This window comes from Triturus cristatus, chromosome 4_2 (genome assembly GCF_964204655.1).
Source record: "Triturus cristatus chromosome 4_2, aTriCri1.1, whole genome shotgun sequence".
NCBI lineage: Eukaryota > Metazoa > Chordata > Amphibia > Caudata > Salamandridae > Triturus > Triturus cristatus.
The window spans coordinates 675,887,777-675,910,378 of NC_140586.1; the positions used below are offsets into that span (position 1 = coordinate 675,887,777).

Here is a 22,602-nt window from a genome sequence, read left to right on the forward strand (position 1 = left end):
CCTTTTCGCTGAAAAGGTAGTATTTGCCTTTTGGGGCTTTGGGGATCTACCAGGTGTGGCCCCTACAGTGTTGAGCTAACACAACACTTTATGATAACTGCTGCCCTACACAAGATAGGTTTCTGTGGTCACCCACACAATCGCACCATAACCCTGTTGAATACATATAATATATATGTTCATTGTTTGTACTGTTGCTGTTATTCTCACACACCAACACCATCCATAGCATCCTCTAAATGTTTCCACCATACAGAACCGGTGATTATCTTGTGGACTGCTCTTCTTTTGTTCCATATAGTATTTCTGGAACAGATGTTCCTGCTCATAAATAATTACAAAACAAATAAATATATAAAAAATGCAAAGACCAATGCAACCTTTGTTGTCCTTGTAATATTGCTTTACAAGCACATCAACAGTAAAGTTAAGAGATATCTACATTTTGCAAGTCTTTACAGAAAATGTAAAACTAGACGTGTATAAGAATAATAAAATGCACATCTATTTACATCTAATTTCTTTAGATGAGTGTGGCATCCATAAATACAATACATTTTCTGTTTGGCTGTGTGATCGAGTATGGGGTACATTTAATAGTATAGCACAGATGGCAGGAGCAAGGCTGAGATTTCTAAACTCATTTATAATTTGAGCTTCCAGTATTATGACATTTATGTTTTTAAAACTTTTTTGTCTGTATTTGCCTGCCTATATTTGAGCTTATTTTACTTTCTTTTATCCATATTTTGTTTCGGTTTTGTGAAAAAATGCAGCTGTATCTAGATATTTCTGCATAGAATGAATCATAAATGTACATTCATGCTTGAATGCTGTGAAGGGGCAGAAAAACACTTCCTGGGAAAAGGAACATGGGTCCAACAGCACCAATTCGCAACCGACATGAGAACCTAGAAAGAGAGAAAGAACAATTGTTAGAGAGGAATGGAGAGAGTAGAGATGGAAAGAAAGGTGGAAAGTGAAGAAGGACTCACTCTTGCAGGAAGGGGGCAAAGAGGACGAGAGAAAAGACGGCAAGAACTATATCAGGGGAGCAAGGGAAGTGAGAGGAAGCAGATAAAGTAAACTGGAGAGAAGGCGGACAAAGGCTACCAGTGAAGAGGCCCCAGGAGGAGGATGAAGACCCAGATGCAGAACACGCATGAGGAGAAGACGATGTGGAGGGTGAGGAGGAGGAAAATGCCTGGTCAGAGGAATGGTAGATGCCACCAACGGTTTCTGAATCGCTCGCCACAACTCTGGAGGATTGTGGCTGCCTAGGGGAGTAATTGTGAGCCAGGTGCTGGGAAGACATTGTGACTTGTGACCTAACATAGATCAGCCAGGGATAATTTGGAAGAACTTTGTCAGAATACCTACTTAGTTATTCTTCTTTTTCTGAGGGGCATTGGTGGCACTATCCTGTCGGACCTGGGAAAGAAGGACACAGAGAAGACATTACAAGAGACCCTAGTTCACACATACCCTGACCTATAACCCCTGCAATTTGTTTTCGTATCTATTTGATGTTGCTATTAAAGCCATCATTGGCAAATCCGACAACCTAATTTCCGACCATCCCACCACGAAGTGGTGTCAGAAGTGGGATTGACAGAAATAGGGTCTATTGTTTCTAAACTTGCTGATGGGCAGCAATGATCAGAGAAAGCCCTAGAGACGTTTATGGTTGTTGCCATGGATAACCGTGAGTCTAGCCACAAAGTCTTGCAAACACAATCTGAACAGATAAATAAGGTGGCTCAAATCAAAGATATAGCCATTGGGAAACTAGCTGATGTGTTAGGCCAACAGCGGAGACATACTGCATTACCCTCAGTTATAATACAAATCATATGGGAGGAGAAAATCCAGATTTCTTCTTTAATAACTTTGAAAGAATTGCTCAGGCTGCAGTATGGCCAGTGGATCAATGGGGACAAAACTTGGCGTCCTTGCTCAAAGGGGACGTACAAATGGCGTATCAAGCTGCTAATCTCATGGGACAACTCCTTGCTCTGACATTAAGAAAAGTATCCTGGGAAGGCTAGGGGGATGAGGAGACATATAGGATACGACTACAAGAAGTAAAAGAGGTTCCAAGTGAAAGTCAACAAACTTTGTTTTATAGGGTTAAAGACTTGACAGATATATGGCTAAAGCCCAAGACTGACACAAAAGAAGAAATGTTGGCGAAGATATATCTGGAACCATTTTTGAACTCTCTCCATTCCTCTGTTCAGAAATGGGAGAATCAGCATAGTAAAGTAACTCTTGAAATGGATGTGGAGATTGCAAGGGTTTCTAAGCAAGCTAAAGAGAGTAAGGGAGGAAGAGAAGAAGGGGGATCCAAGGGAAGAGGGGCACCCACTGGGCAGGGATTGAAATCCATGTGTCCCAAGAAAGTGGAAAAATCACAACTAAGTATTAGGGGGAGTATACCCATAACTTCAGTGCCATAATTTTATAATTGTGGAGGGTGAAGCCACATACCACAATTTGCACCCCAAAACCAGAACCAATGGAGATTGGATTATATTTACCAATATTATCTTGAAGTCAGGAAGAGGAGACCCCATACCAATGTTACCTTAAAATCACTGGTAGCCCTGTAAATGCCCTCCTTGATGGCAATGGAATGTTGATAAATTGTAATGAGACTCCACAACTTGCATGGGGATCCCACCAACATAACTGAACTGTTACCAGAGACAAGAAAGATGATCCAGTAGTCCAGGTAGACAGATAAAAGAATGGAGAGACTCCGATACTGATCAAGGTTGGCTTAATTCCCAAATTACCAGCACCTCCTATTGTGGGTACTGATTGTCCGAGGATAGAATCTTTGGTTCAGGGATCGTGGAAGAAAGGGGATTCCAGGTGAGAAGAACTCCTGTTTTCAGACATTGATAATGAATCATTATTAATGATGAATGGCCCATCCCTAAAGAGAAGAAAATTAAGAGTCAGGAAAGACATGAAAAATTCAAAGACCTGTCTGTGTTCCCTCCATGGAAGGAACATGCAATATGGGAATCTGATAGAAACTTCGAGGCAACCCAAAGAGACGACCCCGTTTTTCAAGACGCTCGGGCTAGTACTGCAGAGGTTGAAGATATCAACGAAGTAGGTTCCCAGTTTTTCAAACAGAATGGCTTAATAGGCAAGAAGGGAGGGAAGTTTCAACCGTTCAACTCATAGTCCCTAAACCCTATAGTGAAAAAGTTCTCTATTTAGCCCATAGTCATCTATTGTGAGGATATTTTGGTAGAGAAAAGATGGAAAAGACTATACTTGAACAATTTTATTGGTCTGGTAATTTTAGCCACATAAAGAAATATTGTAGGGAGTGTATAATACTCCAAAAGAGTAGCCATTATCAACCTCCAAAAGCACCATTGTGTCCATTGCCCATTACAGAGGAACTCTTTTTGAGGGTTGGAATTAATATAACTGTTGAAAACTAAAACAGCGATATGATTAAGCATTCACTAAAGACATGAATTCTCTCTAGTTGAAACATGTTTCTTGTCTTATGTTGACTAATGTCCGGACTCCATTTTGTATTGTCGTGTCTCCACGTGCTCAGCACGAGAAGAGTCCTACCTCTTTGCTAGTTGTTCTTGTAATCTGCCTAGTAACAGTCTATAAATAGCTCCTTTGTCCGTCTGGCGCATGCCCAGACTTGACCACATCTGTAATCAGTTAGTCCTTGCTTGAACATGTTTTCGCGGGCTCAGGAAATTAGTTACTCCGCCCACATATTGATTCTGTATCGAAAATGCCCATAAAAGGTAATGAATTTCACTTCATGTTGTATCCACCCACTTATGAGCCCCTCTTTTGTGTATAAAAGGGGACCATGTACGCAAGTTCTTTGTGCTACCCTATGCAATACTGAAGAGTGTTGTATAGGTTGTAGGACCACCCTTAAGGGTTAATAAACTCTGTCTTTGTACTTTGCAGTTTCCGTGCCAACTTCCTTCCAGTTTTTGTTACAGGAGAGCGAACCCTTGTACTCTGTGGGCCTAGCTGGGGCCTGTATTCATCAATTGGCGCCCGTCACGTGGGGCTCATCGGCGACTCAGATGCTCGAAGGACTGGTCGTGACGAAGGTGAGGAATTTGGCCGGGGATGTGATCACTGCCAGTGGCGTCTTTTAGCCCTGGCATCCCGAGGTTTTCTTCCTCCCCTTCCGAACTGACCTTCTGGGTGGCGCCGGTCCTCGACTGAGACCTCTTCTGTCGGTTTTGCCGTGACAGCCGTTTGGGCGAATTTTGGAGCTTGGCAGTTGGAATCTGGATACTCTTGATTGGTAAGAACCGTTGTACGGTACTTGCTCCGAGTTTTGAAGCCTGGGTTGGCTATTTGAGTTTGGTTTTGTGATGACCGGTCATGCTTTGTATTGATTAATGTGAGAATATATGCGTTGCAACACATATAGGCAGGTAATGTGGAGATATTTCTCCGGAGCTGTGTAAATTTGAACGGCGCAACGTTTAAGTGCCATTTTTGATAATACTGCATATTTTGCATTATTTTTGAGCATGCCTGCTTTTAGCGCACTCCGTAAGTGGTGCTGCTGTTTTGGAAACCGGTTAAACCTCGAGGAATCTGCTCCAGCCCCCCCAGAGGGGACTCCTAATAGGGATATGTATGTGAAGCATGGTCTTTCTTCTATAATGTACAGCACAGTATGGAGGAAATACACCAAAAAGGATCCTGAGTTGCGCTGGCCTTTGTATGGATCGTTTGATATGCGTAAGATTGAGTATGTGGAACAGTGTATGTGTACACGGCGTGCTCGGCAAGACATGTTTGAATGTGTACGGTTATGGGTGAAGGAAGTGCGTGAGCGAGAGAAACGTGAGAAAGCGCTGTTTGATAAAGAGCAACGGAAGAATGATCATGTGCGAGCACAGGAAGCGAAGCGTCGGGAGGAAAGAGAACTGGCGGAGAGGCAAGAGAAAGAGCGTAGGTTGCAAGTTTCGGGTCAATATGCTGCCCGCCAGCCACTTTATCCTGTCCTTACTAATCTTGAAGATGATTTTTCTTTATTAGATCGTTCTCCGCCCCCTTATGTTGGCGCGTCCGCCCCGAGATCGCAGGAGTCTGGATTGGTTTCGGATAAGGTAGACACGCGGTCTATGTTGTCAGTCGAGCGTATGAGTGAGCTTCGGAAAATTTCTCTCCGTGCACTTAAGGGCAAGTTATCCCTCACTGAATTGTTGGACTCTTGGGAAAAGTGGCAGGATAGAGAGAAGTTGTATTTTTTGGGACACTTTTCTGATGAAGTGATTTCTGCCTTTCGGAAATATTCAGAAGTTTTTGAGCCTGATGATGTGGTATTAGATGCTAAAGCATTGCGTAACGGTGTTTTTTCTCCCTCTAAGGCACCTGATGCGGTTCGACGGCTGTTTTCATTACGGGACGCGGCGAGTGACCTTAAGGAGAGAGCGCGCCAAAAGGCAGGGGAACAGGAGCAGTCGAATCCACGTGTCGGCGACGACCAGTCATCTACCTCCCACTCAGATAAGAGCGAACTAGTGCATGCTAAACCGATGCGAGAGGTAGCACCTTTGTATGTTCCTCCTAAAGGAGCGGGAACTAGTTTGGATATTACTTCCGCTGATGCTAAGGGATATTTTGTGTATAATTGGGTTTATACTCCCTGGCATAGGGCTGATGTTATGGCATTGAAGAATACTTTACCTGACCCCCACAAAAACCCAGCGGCCTTTTATGAAGAGGTCGAAGGGGCCTTGAATTCTTGTACTATGACTTTAGCAGATATAGATTTGTTCTTTGGGCTCATATTACCACCGGATATGTGGAGATCTGTGCGGAAGGTGGATGATGTTCCCGCTTTTAAGGCTAAGTGGTCTGAAATTGAGGATGAGGATAGGGAAAGAAAACCCGCGCAAAAACCACCGCAGATTATTTTAGATCTTCCCGTTGCTATATTGACTAAGTTGAAAACGATTATTCCCCCTAAAAAGATTGACTGGAATATGTTAGCATCGTGTAAACAGAAGGTTGATGAATCAGTCTCAGATTTATTTACGCGTTTTGAGGAAACATTTCACGATTTAAGTGGTCAGTCACTTACGGATGATACGGGTAGACATCTTTTTGAGGATAAATATGTGGCGAATTTATTACCGGGAATAGCAGCTCGTTTAAAAGCGAGTGAAAGTTCCTGGTCCACTTCGTCTCCGGCATCCCTCCTGACTATGGCTCAGTATTATGAGCGTCAGGAACAAGAAGCGAAGGGGCAGGAGGAGAAGAAATCGAAAGATTTGAAAACAAAGGTGATGTTAGCGCAAGTGTATGGTCCGCCTCGTCGGGGTGTCGATAGAGGTAGGGGAGGATTCTATGGTCCCCCTTTGGGTCGGTCAGATGTAAATAGAAATCAATGTGCGTATTGTAAACAGTCGGGTTATTGGGCCAGAGATTGTCCGGTGTTGTATGCATCTCGTCCGGGACGTGGTCAGGGACCGCCGAGAGGAAGAGGGGGCTTTTCGAATTATAGAGGGAACTCTAATGATCGTGCTCGCTTTGAACCTAACGCGCAGCAGCGAGATAGACCCAATGTATTTGATCGACAGCACCAGTACCAAATGTCAGGGATTGACAGCTCTGGGTACCATGATTCGCGGCATGCATAGGAATGCGTTGGATGGGGGTTGGAATCAGTTGAAGTGCCGGTTGATCAGAATGGTCCTTATGTTTCAGCAAAGGTTTTGGGTTCTACTGATCGGTTCCTAGTTGATACAGGGGCGACCCGCAGTGCGCTATCCAAACAATTGGTTCCGAGGCTTCCCCCATCTGGCTTAATGGTTACATCGGTAGGGTTTGATGGTACACTCTCTCGAAGCCCTCTTTCCCGACCCCTTACATTCCACGTTGATCCCTTTTCTGCACCCTGTCCGTTCCTGCTTGCCCCGAACACGCCTGATAACATTATGGGTCTTGATATGCTCAAGCACTTCAGAGCTACGATCCGCTGCTCCCCCGCTGGAGTACGTGTGATATTAAATGATAATCACCCGATGACAGACCGGATGTGTGTGGTTGCGGAGGAGACTGCATTAGCTTCCGTCCCTCGTTCTTTGTGGGCCACTTCGGATACTGATGTGGGACAGATGGTGATTCCGCCTGTCCACATTAGTGTCCAGGAGGGTGCGGTGCTACCACGCCTCCCTCAGTATCGTATTTCCCAGGAGGGGGAGGAGGCACTCATACAGATTGTGCAGGATTTGATTAAGGCGGGAGTAGTGGAAGAAGTTCCCTATAATGTTTGTAACAGTCCTATCTTACCCATTTTGAAGAAAGATACGGATACCAGGGTTTATCGGTTTATCATTGATTTAAGGGAAGTGAACAAGATTGTGATACCTCAGTATCCAGTGGTTTCTGACATCACGACGTTACTCACTTTGGTCCCGCCAACGGCGACCACGTTTTCAGTTATTGATTTGAAAAATGCCTTCTTTTCGATCCCTATTCACCCTGATAGCCGATACCTTTTCGGTTTTACTCAGAATAATAGGTCTTATAGATTTTGTAGAGTCCCTCAGGGCTATACAGAAAGCCCTAGTATTTACAGTCAAGCATTGAAAAGGCAATTGGATTCCTTTTTTCTGCCCGAGGGTGTCGCCCTTATACAATATGTCGATGACATCTTGTTGGCGGCTGACACTCCTGAGCTGTGTGAGAAGAGTACGTTATCCTTGCTTTCCTTTTTGGCATCTCACAATCACAAGGTGTCGAAGAAGAAATTGCAATTCTGTAGACCAAAGGTGACTTATTTGGGTCACCTTTTGTCTAAGGAGGGGCGTGCACTTACGTCAGATCGTATTCAAGCAATTTTGGACACGCCAGTGCCTTCCACACAGAAGGACGTGCGTGCATTTTTGGGTCTTGTTTCTTTTTGTAGGCAATGGATATTGGGGTTTTCACACATAGCTAAACCATTGTTAGCCCTTTTGACAAAGGACACACCAATTCCTCTTCCCTGGTCGAACGAGTGTGAAATTGCATTTCAGAAATTGCGACAGGCCCTTTGTTCAGCACCAGTGTTAGGGACCCCTGACTATACGAAGCCCTTTTCACTGTATGTGCATGAGAAAGATGGATGTGCATTATCAGTTTTAGTGCAGATGCACGGCGACAAGCAGCGCCCTTGTGCATATTTTTCAGCCGTACTTGATCCTGTTGCCCGAGCATTGCCTGGTTGTTTTCGCTCGGTTGCGGCGACAGCTGTGTCAATACGTCAAAGTGAGGGAATTGTGTTATCTCACAAACTGTTGGTATTAGTCCCCCATGCTGTTGATGCCCTGCTTAATCAGACAAAGACGCAGCATTTGACCAGTGCCCGTTTAACGGGATATGAGTTGACGCTTTTGGCTCCTCATATTACGTTAAAGAGGTGTGTAACGTTAAACCCGGCCACATTGTTGCCGTTCCCGGAAACTCAGTCTGAAGCACGGAAGGCACACAACTGTATTCTTGTGACTGAGGAACAGACAAAGGGTCGTATTGATCTCCAGGATACGCCCTTTACAGATGTAGATGGAGAACTGTGGGTGGACGGATCATGCCTGAAGCTACCAGATGGTACGACTTCAGCAGCGTATGCAATTACCACACTGCAAACAATAGTGGAGACAGCACGCATACCACAGAAATCAGCTCAAGCAGCGGAACTGATAGCATTAACACGAGCATGTGAGCTCAGTGCAGGATTGTGTGTGAATGTTTATACAGATAGCCGCTATGCCTTCGGAGTAGCGCACGATTTCGGCCTACTCTGGAAGGAGAGAGGGTTTCTAACGTCACATGGAGCACAGATAATGTACGGGGAGTTAGTCCACAACCTCTTGACTGCATTAACATATCCAAAGAAGATTGCTATAATTAAATGTAGTGCCCATAAGAAAGTGGTTGATAAAATTGGAGAAGGGAATGCTTTGGCAGACCGGGTGGCACGAGAGACTGCGATGCAGCCTGGTGCTACTGCAATGTATGTTGTGAAGTCACAGGCAGAAAGATGGCACGATGCTAGGAGAGAGGTGCTGGAAATACAGAGGACCGCTTCCGATAAGGAACGGGAGCAATGGTCCAATGAGGGAGAATTAGATGACGAAGGATGTTGGAGAAATAAGCAGATGGATAAATGGAAGTTACCCACAGCCTTCGTACAACCTATGGTTCAGATGGCACATGGACTAGCGCATGTCGGAGCTTCGGCAATTGTTAAACTACTCACACGAGTTTGGGAGCATCCTGAGATCGCTAGTACGACAAAGAGGGTAGTGCAGACTTGCATGATTTGCCTGAGGTATAACCCAGGAAAGGGTACACGAACTCTAGCAGGAGGATTTGTAACACTTACTGCGCCCTTTGAGGTTTTACAGATGGATTACATTCAGCTTGAGCGCTGTAACAATCTGAAGTATGTTCTAGTAGTGGTTTGTGCCTTCAGCAAATGGGTTGAGGCATACCCTACGAAAGACAATACTGCAATGACTACAGCCAAAATGCTATTGAAGGAGTTCTTCCCTCGATACGGTGTTTGCAGATTGCTATGGAGTGATAACGGACTTCATTTTATAGCAGATGTTATAAAGTATATCCTGAAGGGTCTAGGCATTACCCAGAAGTTCCATGCAGTATTTCACCCTCAGTCTGCGGGATTGGTAGAGAAATATAACGGTACTCTGAAGCTTAAGATCGCTAAGATCCAAGCTTCGACTTCTTTGACTTGGCCAGATGCTTTACCGCTGGCCTTATTGTCAATTAGATCGATACCGCATTCTCGGACCGGTCTCACACCTTATGAGATCGTCTTTGGACGCCCAATGAATATTTGGGGTCCACCAAAACCTAAGTCACTGCATGATGTACCTTGTGTAATGATGAATGATTATCTGGCACAGTTAACGGATAATTTGGTTTCTATTCATCAACAGGTTCGAGAAGCACTCCCTGATCGGTCCACAGGTGAAGGTCATAATCTCCGACCTGGGGACCAGGTGATGCTGAAGGTTTTCGAAAGATCGAACAGTCTGGAGCCGAGATGGGTTGGTCCTGAGCAAGTCTTGCTCGCAACGAGGACAGCTGTGCGGGTTTCCAATCGAAAGAACTGGATCCATTCCTTGCACTGTCGAAAAGTGCCGCTCGGATTGGTGGAGCCTACTGTATTGACTGACCATCGAGAAATTCTGACTGCGGAGAAAGGCCGTGCTGTGGAACCGAACGACACTGAGGAGCTCTTTCCGGACCAAGCGATTCCTGGAGGAAGAAGATATCACCTCAGACCGAGGAAGTGACTGCTGAATCCAAAGTTGTCAGAACGGCCCTTAGGTTAGTGAAACGGAGAGCCAATGTGGCAAGGGGGGGGGGGTCAGCCCTGCATTAGTGTAGCGACACCCGTCTTGGGCCGCTGGTGAAGAAATCAACCGCTGCCTAAGGGGAAGAGTTCTGACAACCTTTTAGTTTCAGGAAGATATTGACTTTTTTACTCTAAGATGAAGAAGAAGAAGATTCTTTGCGCAACAGGTTTTATTATTACAGTAGCTATTGTTGGTATAACCACATGGTTTGTTGAGGATGTGACTCCTGCCTGGGGGTTGCTTGTTTTGACTACTCCAGTGCCTGAGGAGCACTACTTTTATACACTTCCGTATCAAGAACTGAAGCATCGTCAGTCTTATTTGAATAACACTTTCATCCAGATGTTGCATCATACCCACGTTGCCACGAATGCTACGAACTGTTGGATATGTGGTATGATGCCAGCTCATCAGAAGAAAGGAGAACGCCATTCATACCTCTTCCTTTTTCTCATAATGGCTCCTGTAGAGCATGGTACACTTTGCTGTTTGCCACACGGAAACCTACAGTGGGACGATTACTTTTTAGACTTAATAGGGAGTGTCATCAAGATAAGGATGGTTATCCACAAGCGAATGGGACAATATGGGAATGGGAAGAGTATCGACCGGACAATGAATCAATTCCCTACATCTTCACGAACACCAGAGACACTACAGGACAAGAGCGCTTTGTGATTCAAGTGGCACAAGCTCAAGCGGACCTGTGTGTCCAGAGTGTGGGTTATATTCCTGTTGGTGTTAGTGACTGTATCATTATCCTGAACATTGACGGGTTAAATAACAGTACTTTCTTAGCTTCCCATAACACATACTTCGTATGTGGGAATAAGGGTTACTATCGTTTACCGGCCGGTTGGTCCGGAGTATGCTATGTATCATTCTTATTACCTCCCGTATTCTTAGCACCTGCATCTTATCATAAAGATTTGAAGTTGTTGAATAATGTGACTGTAAATAGGTATAAACGTACTCTATCTATTGATGACGTTGACCAAACTGATACTAGCTTACAGCAGTATATTGATTTTAATTTAGGATTGTTTTTCTTTGTTGGAGCTGCCCTAAATAGTAGGAAAGTTCGAAGATTAACAAGAGTTGTAGAGGCTGTGACAAATCAGACCGCTGCTGCTCTTGGGAATCTTACGGAAGAATTGCAAATTACTAGAATTGTTGCATTACAGAATCGTATGGTATTAGATGTTATGTTAGCTGACCGAGGTGGAGCGTGTAAAATTAACGGAAGTAGTTGTTGTGTCTTTATTCCTGACCATACGCCATCAGTTTATAATGCTATCAATAAACTACATAAGATTGCAGCTGAAATCCATACAGAAAATGGCACTTGGACGTTGTCTGGATGGTTTTGGGCAATGATCACCACATGGGGGTGGAAGGTTTTGACTGGTCTTTGTATTATTGTAGCAATTCTGTTTTCCTGTTGCATTTGTGTCCAATGTGGTCCTTTACTTTGTTCCCTATGTGTGTCATTCTGTATTCCTGATAAGAAAGCTATCGCCAATGTCACCTATCAGAAACATTTAACTAAAGAGGTAGAAGAGATGATGAAAATTGACATATATGATGATTATCCTAATAAGCCGAATGTCTTCAGTAAATGCTGAAAGGGTCGTCTGTTGAAAACTAAAACAGCGATATGATTAAGCATTCACTAAAGACATGAATTCTCTCTAGTTAAAACATGTTTCTTGTCTTATGTTGACTAATGTCCGGACTCCATTTTGTATTGTCGTGTCTCCACGTGCTCAGCACGAGAAGAGTCCTACCTCTTTGCTAGTTGTTCTTGTAATCTGCCTAGTAACAGTCTATAAATAGCTCCTTTGTCCGTCTGGCGCATGCCCAGACTTGACCACATCTGTAATCAGTTAGTCCTTGCTTGAACATGTTTTCGCGGGCTCAGGAAATTAGTTACTCCGCCCACATATTGATTCTGTATCGAAAATGCCCATAAAAGGTAATGAATTTCGCTTCATGTTGTATCCACCCACTTATGAGCCCCTCTTTTGTGTATAAAAGGGGACCATGTACGCAAGTTCTTTGTGCTACCCTATGCAATACTGACGAGTGTTGTATAGGTTGTAGGACCACCCTTAAGGGTTAATAAACTCTGTCTTTGTACTTTGCAGTTTCCGTGCCAACTTCCTTCCAGTTTTTGTTACAGGAGAGCGAACCCTTGTACTCTGCGGGCCTAGCTGGGGCCTGTATTCATCATAACAGGATCCTTACTGCATTCCCAAAGTAGTTATTGTTTTGTTTTAGTCATGGTAGATTACGCCAACAGGTATCCCAAAGTCATTCCACTGCGTCAACCTAAGACAACACCGATAGCCAAGCAATAGTAGAGATATTCTCAAGGGTGAGTTTTCCTAAAAAAATATTAACAGATAAAGGAAGTTCTTTTACCTCTAAACTGATGTGTCAACTATGTCAGAAAATAGGTATACAGATTAAAAGGCAAACGGATGCTCTGTAAAATGGTATAAAGCCATCTTAAAAGTCACCCTAATAATATTGTTGGAAATGGGTCCAGATGCTTCCTGTAGCTTTATTTGCCATATGATGCAAACTGCAAGCAGTATGAGATATTCTCCCTCTGAGTTGCGATTTGGAAGAAAACCCAGAATGTTGCTCGATATGGTAAGAGAAGCTTGGGAAAAAGAGACCAAAATATTTTCGACTATGTAAACCACTTAAAAACCCCATTAGGGAGATGGAAGTGACAATGAAACCAAATGTAGAACATTGTCAACAAGTGCAGAAAAGGGCACTATGATAAAAAAAGTGAACTTGCGAACCTTTTCACTTGGAGATTATCTATTACTTCTGTTACCTAAGGCTGAAAACAAAATGTTGAGTCAATGGCAAGGGTTGAATAAAGTACTAGAAAACGTAATTACCGTTAAGTATAAACTCGAAGTCAATAAATTGACAAAAGGAACTCAAGTTTATCATGTAAATCTCCTTAAATGATGGGATGGACCACCACCTGATTTATAGGTAGGGGGCTTAGAAACAAACATAGAGCACTTAAGTTGTATTGATCAAGATCTGATTGTTGTAAAACAACAGGGTCTATATTCCTGCTTAAAGTTATGCCACAGTATATTCTCACTAATTTCTGGCCGCAACCATATTATGCAACATTCAATAGCCACAGAGCCAGTGAAGATAATAAGGTAAAAATCTTATTTAATACCAGAAGCAAGACAAAACACGATAGAGGACGAAGTGTTAAAACTAGGAGTGATTGAACCATCAGTAAGCAAATGGAACTCTCCAATTGTTCTCATGCCTAAGCCTGATGTTACTATATGCTTCTGTATAGACTTTAGAGAAATAAATGAAATCTTAAATTCTGACATGTATCCAGTTCCTCATATTGACAAAATGATCGAGAGACTGGGACAAGCTCAGTAAATTAGCACCCTTGATTTATGTAACGGATACTGGCAGATCCCCTGAACCCAAAGGACAAAGAAAAAAAACTGAGTGTTCTTACCCGGACAGTCTATATCAATTAACTGTATTGTGTTTGGGCTACATGGGGCTCCTGCCACTTTTCAGAGGATGATGAATACTTTCCTCTGAACACACTGTAAATAGGCAGTAACCTATATTGATGATATAATAAGTCACAGCATGTCATGGGACGAACATTGAAAAGCAGGTCAACATACCTCTACACAGATCATGCCCCCCTGGAATGGACAGCCAGAAACTAAAGCAATAATGGCAAACTTCTAAAGTGGCTTCTGTCTCTACAACTTTTCTGATTTAAAACCCACCACAGGCAGGAGAAAAAACAAACTGATGTAGATTTTTTCTCCCAATAAAGGGAGGCGAGATGTGAAAGGGTCAGAAAAACCCTAGAACTCTTACCAGAGAAAAGGAAGACAGGTCCAACGACTCTAAGTCTTGACTGACAGAAAAATATGGAAAGAGAGAAAGCACAAATGTTAGGTAGAGAACAGGGGAGAGAGCGGAGACAGAAAGAAAGGTGCAAAGTAACAAAGTACTTATTGTTACAGGATGGGGCAGCGAGAACAAGAGAAAAGGCCACAAGGACATTATCTGGGGAGAAAAGTAAGCAAGAGGATGCAGAGAACGAACAGGGATGTGAAGAGGCAGGACACCAGGAACCCACGGGTGAAGAGGCCCCAGGAGGAGGACAAGGACACAGAAGCTGATCATGCAAGAGGAGGAGAGGACATGGGGGCGAGGAGGAGGAAGAAGCTCATTCAGAGGAATGATGGATGCTACCAACTGTTGCTAAATCTCCAGACACATCTAAAGAGGGTTGTGGCTGCCCCGGTGAGTAACTGGGAATCGGGTGCTAGGAGGACATTTTTAGTTGTGCTATTTTCCCTCTTCTTTCTTTCCCATTTCTATACTCTAATCTTTGATTGCAACCCTGAATGAGGTAGGTAGGGGCATATGCATATTGCCCATTGCAATATATACACAGATGATGATGAAAATGGGAAAGGGATTGCTCTGTATTGACACAAGAATTCTAAGGACTGGAAATACATTGGCAATAGAGGGGAAAAAATCTAACATAGATCAGTCAGGGGTAATTCTGGAAAAAATGTGTCTTAATACATACCTGGACGTTCTTTTTCTGAGGGGCATGGGTGGCACCATCCTGCCGGACCTGGGAAAGAAGAATACAGACAAGTCATTACAAAATACCCTAGTCCACCCATACCCTGACCTATAACCGCGAGAGACTATACTCAAGAACTTATTATTTACCCCACCCCCTGCAATTTGTTTTCATATCTATTTGGTGTTGCTATTAAAGCCATCATTTGCAAATCAGGCAAGTCTTCATGGCCCTTTGCAACCCCTGGCACTGGCTTTGTGACCCCTGGCCTCAGTGGTAGCAAAATAAGTGCCAAGAACACAGTGGCAGCTCGTTCTTATGGACATCAGTTGGGGCTCCACTCTCTTTATTTTCTGTCAATTTTGTATTACACTAATAGTGAAATATAAATAGAGTGCAATTAGCCGGAATATGCCCTTCCATTGGAGCCGAGGTAAGTAAAAAATGTTTTTAAATGTATGTTGTGTGCATGCTTGTGGGTGAGGGTGTGTGTTTATGAGAGAGAGATTGTGTGTAAGTGTGAATTTGTGTGTATGTTTAAATAGGTGTGTGTGAGTGAAAGTGGAGGACATAGGACATGTGATATCAATTCTCCTGCCCCTGACATTTCGGTGAATTGATGTAAATGCAAACCTCTTAAACCTTATTTCTGACCATACCTCCACAAATGCCTGATGAGTGTTGTTACAACATGTACCCTTATATAAAATACATCAATAGACTCATATGAAAACATGATCATTGTAGCTCACAAACATTCATATCTGCAGTTGGTTAAGCTTCAAAGAAAATGTTCTCCTTTTTAACTCTCCTAGCTGTCAGTCTGCACAGCTGTTGGCTTATCAATTTTGTCTGCCAGCAAGCAGAATCACTAAAAAATATACAAAAAGATATACATGGAGCAATTAACAACAAAGTTCAGATCAAGCCTATTCATAGACAGAGTTGGAAGGCTTGCACTAATTTTTGTTGAGCCACTGAGGTTCCTACGCAAATACATATCTTCTAACATTGGTTATGACGATTTGTAACATCAGAAAAACATATTGCATTACAGTTTTGCAGCAATCTAAAACATGCAGGTCAAGAAACAATTGAAAGATCTGAAAGAGGTAAATCAAGAGAGGGATGGACTGAGATACGAAATATGCAAGTTCATGGGTAACCATTTCAAACAGCTTGATTTATATGGGATAAGCAAATAGAATCCTGAACACTTGCATTACACCCACCACTATCAATCATCTTACTTCTTTAATAAGCACCTCTAGGTCCCAAAAGACCACTATCACCTGTGGAACTTCTCAGGGTTTCATACTATCTCCTGTCATCTGTAACCTCTATATGGAACTGCTTGGTGCTCTACTCACAGGAAACAACATCACAATTCACCATTATTCCAATGATACACAACTTCCTCTACTATAGACATCCAGTGCCTCATACACTCTTGCACACCATTGAGACCTGGATGTGTAGCGCCTACCTGCAGCTCAAGCCAACTAAGACAGAATGTGTGTTCTTTTCCAAGAACAACAAAAAAACACTAGAATCCTGGCTCAATTAGATGAACCTTTAAGACTTCAAATCCTAACTTTAACCGAGTACAAAGTGATTTGAATTACCTTGGACACCAACCTCACCCTCAAGGGACACATTGCCAAAAAATACAAAAGACAGCCTGGCACCAGCTCTCTTTTCTAAAGAAAGGTAAACTGCTTTTTCAAGAAAGTGATATCAGAACTGCTGTTAAAGTCCTTGCACTTTCCTGGTTAAGCCCTGCTCAATGGTCTCCCAGGCTCCACCGTGGCACGTGCTAAAGTCATGCTACATGCCACAGCACCTCTTATCCTGGGCCTGAAGAAATATGATCATATTAACAGCATCCAGATGTAACTCCATTAGCACCCCTTACCAGCCCACATCAGCTTGAAAACTAGCTACGTTATTTAGCGAAGCCATCAAACCCTGAACCTCCAACTTATCTTGCAGATAAGCTCACCATATCTGATGCCAGAACACCATCAGACCACAGACTACAGTGAAACAAAGCAAAAATAAGGCAGCAAGCCTTTTCCATCTATGTACCCATTATCTGGAACAACAGCTCTATATCCATCAGGACCACTTCGGGACTGCTCCAGTTTAGGAAAGAGTTGAGGACTCACCCCTTTAAAGAGCACTACATCACAATGTATTAACCGTCCACAACCTAGCTACCTCTCCTAAAATGTGCTAACTTTGAGCTTTGCTTTGATCTTTGTACAGTGCTCTGCTGCCCCTTGGCTACGTTCTAGCTGTTGAAATAGCACACGCATTCATACAAATATACATACACAAGATATATTTTTAATTGAGATACATTTATAAACGAGACATGATGAGACTGCAGTTTTACTAATATATTATGTTAGATAAAATGACTTTATAAAATCTAAAACACGTTTAATTTTGTATAGGATTCTATAGAAAATTATTATGAATACTGACACAAGTTAGGATAAACACCCAGGCAACTTGAAGTGAGCTTTAACTATGCTGGAAGATGGCACTGCAAGCCCAAAACATTTCACAGAGGTCTTCTATTTGACGGTTGTAATTATAGGCTTTTGGACATTTTCCATATATTACTTTGAAATCTTTATCACCTTTTTCAAGTTTAGCAGCAAATGAAAGAACTGACGATTAAAAAGTTTGCTATTGAGCAGATCTGAAAAACTTCCATAAATAAATAATGTTAGTTCGATGACAGCTTACCACACCAACCTGTCCTGCAGCAGCATGATCACACTCCTTGGTTTGCATTTCTTTATTTTCTCATGATTTAATATAGCAGAGAGAAAACAAGCCTTGGAAGGGGCTTCAGAGCTCGGCAACGGTGCTCCAAATAGTTCAATGTACATAAATACAAGGCAGGACCATAAACATAGTCTGAGAATTATAAGATGCCACATGTGTAGAACCTTGAAAAGGGGAATGAACTTTGCAAACATAGAGTAATCAAAGAACTAAAGAGATAAAATATCACTTGGTGTGGGGCTATTAAGCCTACGTACATAGCCAAGACTTGAATAGTATGCCATGCTCGGCTAACACAAAGGGGCTGACTGCTGTATTACGCGTTGGATAGTTGGACTGCCATAAGACCACTGCTACTGCCAGGGATCAGTGATCCCTGGCTGTCTTGCAGCAGTCTGAGTTGCCGTGCTGCTGCGGCATCGCAAAGCATATTACGAGATTCCTCACCGTCACAGTTTTCATTGCGGTGAGCCTGCCATGAAAAGTGTGGTGGTAAGGAAACTAAGGGGGCTCTACAGGGCCCCCGGTTGGCTCAGGACCAGGGGATGGATGCAGAGGGGCACATTGCCTCCATGTATGCACTCACCTCCAGTTCCTGCACTGCATTTAATTTACAGTCCATGCCGTGCAGGAACATGCTGCGGCGCTTCCACTGCAGTGCCTTTCTAAGGCTCAAATATGGGCCTTTGAAAGGCACCGCTGTGGGACCGTTGCTGCAGGACCAACCAACCTGTATTCCAATCAGAATACTGCGTGAGGCCAGACTACTTGGCACTCTTGGAGCAGGGAGCTGATGTGGTGGCCCACTCCAAGACCACCAAACTCGTAATCATGACCAAAGTAATAATCCCAATACAGTTCTCAGAGTCCAAGCAAAGATCAACTATTATCTAATCTGTTGCACTTACAGTCCAAGAAGCAATCAATTATTAGTAAATCAGTAGTCTGTGTAGTCTAAGAAGAGTTTGACAGTTAGATATTCAATGTCCTAATAGATGAAGCAAAGAGTGACTTTTATCTGATCTTTAGCCCTTTAGTTTAAACAGAGAGAAACCATTAGATTATCGATAATCCTTGTAGCCCAAGCAAATATTGTTTTATTAACTAATTATTTGTCTACTAGTATAGGCAGAGATCAATGATTCTTTTTCTTAAACAAATTTTATCAGGCAATTCGTCATTGAAACTAACAGTTCCGTACAAGTCTCATTACAGTTGAGGCCATATTACTAAAAAAAAATTGGACTTCTCCATTAACAATATCATTCTCATCTATACTTTTGTCATTAAGTGCTCGTGCGATTCTTATATCAGAATGGGTCCCCTCACCTACCTACTCCTACCATACCCCATACCCCATCCTACCCTTCTTGCAGTACAGTTTTGTTACAGTCATCCAATAAAAGGTCCTAGTGCAATGCAGCCAAACATCACATACAACCTAACAAACTCTACCCCCACATCAAGGCGTGTCATGTATTGTAGTATCTCCATGTTCTCTGATTACAAAGGATGTCCCTGTCTCCCCATCGGTTTCCCGAGGGGTCCCTGTCTCCGAATCGGTTTCTTCCTGGTTCAGGATTGCAATGTCAGGGAGTGTGGATTTCAACTACCTCCCCCTGGGCCTCTCCCCGTGGGACCTCCTCCTCCTCAATCTCAGGATTCTTTAACAGGTCCACCATCACCATCCATGCTCTCGCTGCCTCTAATTTTTTGTCACTGCCAGTCTTCTTCGCTGTTCTCAGTCCGACAGCCACCTCGTATTCTACACATTTCAAGAATTCTGTCCTCCACCTATGTATATTAGGGCCCTGTTGCGATTTCCAGCGGGTAGTGATTTCCCTCTTTGCCAGCACCAAGCCCAAGTCTTGAAATTTACTTGTCACTTTATTTTTAGAGGTCTGGGGGAACCAATACAGCAAGCAGTAACCCAGTGTTATTGCTACCTCCTTTTCTGTCGTCTCCGCTAGTAGTGTAGTTACTTGTCTCCAGAACTCCCTCAATTCTAGGCAAGTCCAGAACATATGACTAAACTCTGCTCCCTCTGTATTACAGCGTGGACATGCCGCAGTTTCTATATGGAAATATCTATTAATACAGCTCGGCGTTAGGTATGCTCTATGTAAAACATAGAAATGTACTAACTGAAATGTAGCATTCCTCGTACTCCTATTCGCTCTCTCCACTAGCTCTCCCCATGCTTTCTCGGGAATCGGCTCCCCCAAATCATCTATCCACTTCCTGTGTATTTTGCGCAGGGCAGGAAGATTCTCATGTCGAAGTCTCCCGTAGAGGCAAGTAACCGCTTTGTGTGTTGATGCCGCAGTTACCACATACTGGCAACCTTCTGACATGGCTGGTTCTACAAGCCCCCCTCTCCAATGCTTGCGTATTGCCGCTGTGAGTATCAGAAAATCTCCCCCAGAAATGCCATATCTTTCTTGAAGGACCTGGAAAGGGACTAAGCCTCCCTCCTCGTATAAATCTCCCACTGTGGCCACTCCTACATCCTTCCAGTCTTCTAAACATCTCCAGTCCCCCCCCATGTGGAAGCATTTCACATACGGTTAATAGACTATTCACGCTCACGCATGGGAAGTCTTAATAGTACTTGTGAGAGGAGTTCCATGCTGGGTGTCATGTCCCTCTGCTGCGCCATTCCCCTCATCTGACTCGCTACCAATTTCGTGAGCCATTGTAACTGGGTCGCTATGTAATAATATTCGAAGTCCGGGACAGTCATACCCCCCATTGTTCTAGGTCTCGTTAACGTTGAGAGGGCCACTCTACGCCCACCCGTTCCCCATAAGAATTCCGTTATCTGGCTCTGCAATTGCTAAAACATACCCGCCAGGATCCACACCAGGAGCACACCGAAGCGATACAGTAATCTCGGTAATGTCACCATCTTCAATAATGCTACTCTGCCAGCCACAGATATAGGAAGGGTTCCCCAAAATTCGAAACTGGCCTTCACTCCTCTTGTTGCTCTACCCACATTGCCCTCCAAGAGGTACCCTTGACCATGATATACCTGTGTCACCAAGTAAGATAAGGATCTATTTTCCCATTGAATCACTTTAACTTTGGGAGGCTCCTCTCTGCCCTCCCTAGCAGGGAAAGGCATGATTTCATCCAGTTCACTCTAATGCTTGCCACTTTTTCCAATGCTGTGAGCAAGTCTTTATCTCCCTAGCCAGAGCAAAGAGCAGTGGTGACAGAGGGCATCCTTGGCGTGTCCCCCTCTCCTCCCGATAACTATCTGATACAAGCTTGCCCGTTCTGACTCTTGCTGTAGAGTCTGCATACAATAATGCTGTCCAAGTCACAAAGTCAGATCTCAACCCAAACCGCCTCATCACTCGGAATAAGTAGGGCCATTCAAGGCTGTCAAAAGCCTTCTCCATATCTACCAAAAATATCACCGCTTCCTCTTTGCAGTAAGAGTCACCCTCCAGGATCTGTAACAGTCGTCTGATGTTCAATGCTGTGTTCCTAGATGGTATAAAGCCTGCTTGATCTCTGTGTACGAGGTCAAGAATATATGGGAGGAGACACATAGCCAAAGTTTTGCTCAAGATTTTTTAGTCCAAGTTAAGCATGGACAATGGTCTGTATGCCGCACTATCAGATGGGGGTTTGCCAGGTTTTAGCAGTGGAACAATCATAGCTTCCCTTGTGGAGCCAGGTAACTTCCCCTCCTTCTTCGCCTGATTATATATGACCACCAGACGGGGAGCCAACAGGTCACTGAACATGGAAAGAACTCCACTGGGAGTCCATAGGTCCCTGGAGTCTTATTCCTGGCCATGGATGCAATAGCTCGCTTCACTTCACTTACATCTATATTTTTCCCCAGGGCCTCCGCGGCATCCTCCCCAACTGTCGGCAGATCTACATCTCCCACGAACCCATCAATTTCCTCATCCGTGGGGAATATCCTGCTTTTATATAGTTCTGTGTAGTATCTCATACAGAGATCATTGATCTCTTGCTGCCTGTGCAAGGTCTCCCCGTCATCTCCCCTCATTTCCAGGATGACCGATCCTCGTCTGGCTGGATTAGCCAACCAGGCTAACAGTGAGCCAGTCTTGTCTCTCTCAGTATGAGTCCTTGTCATATAATTCCTCAGCATGGAATGCATCCCCAACACATTTTAGGAGATGCATCTAAGATCTATGGGGGACGCCATTCGGTTGAGCTTGTCCTAACTACAATTTTCCCCTATCTCTGACACGCCTGGGTCCCGAAATAAACACCCATTTCAAACAAACAACCCAACTCCCCCTCCCCAGGACAGGTTTAGGTTGTCCCGATCCCATCCAAACAAAGAACACACAAATGGAGATCCTCTCAGCTTAGGGGTTGTAGGTCGGGCCCATCAGTTCCTGAATCTCCGCCCTCCACCCATCCCGAAATTTATGTTCATATTTTCAGCCCAGTTACCCAATATGTATCGGTCTAATTCTGCTCCATCGTTGATCTACTCACCGTCTCACCCGGTATTACTTCCTTCAGGACATACTCTGGTAATGTTCATAACTCTCCTGGGATCATTGCGCGCATTAGACAATGTCATCGACTGACTTGGGGGTTATCTTTGGGAGCTCCGTCTCGGAGTCTTCATTTGCATTCGTTGCAAGTGAGCCATCAGAACGGTCCACATCTTGTCCACTTCTACTCGATCCCGGACTAGAGCCCCCCAAGTTGAGCTCCACCGCTGCCCAGAACACCTTTTGCTTTTCATCTCTGACTTCCGCCAGGGAGGGCACCCTTGTCGTG

The 22,602-nt window shown here is 43.8% G+C and overlaps 1 long non-coding RNA gene across 2 annotated transcripts in view; it reads right to left on the reverse strand.

The window, feature by feature from the left end:
* Window positions 1-374: 374 nt before the first annotated feature.
* The window catches only part of LOC146834887 (uncharacterized), a 43,776-nt gene continuing 21,548 nt past the window's right edge, over window positions 375-22,602 (reverse strand). For both annotated transcript variants that reach the window (XR_014960347.1, XR_014960348.1), the window contains exons 2-5: window positions 15,022-15,069; window positions 14,295-14,334; window positions 1,381-1,431; window positions 375-911 (exon numbers count right to left, since the gene is read on the reverse strand). This is a non-coding gene — a long non-coding RNA (uncharacterized LOC146834887). The remainder of the gene's footprint in view (window positions 912-1,380; window positions 1,432-14,294; window positions 14,335-15,021; window positions 15,070-22,602) is intronic.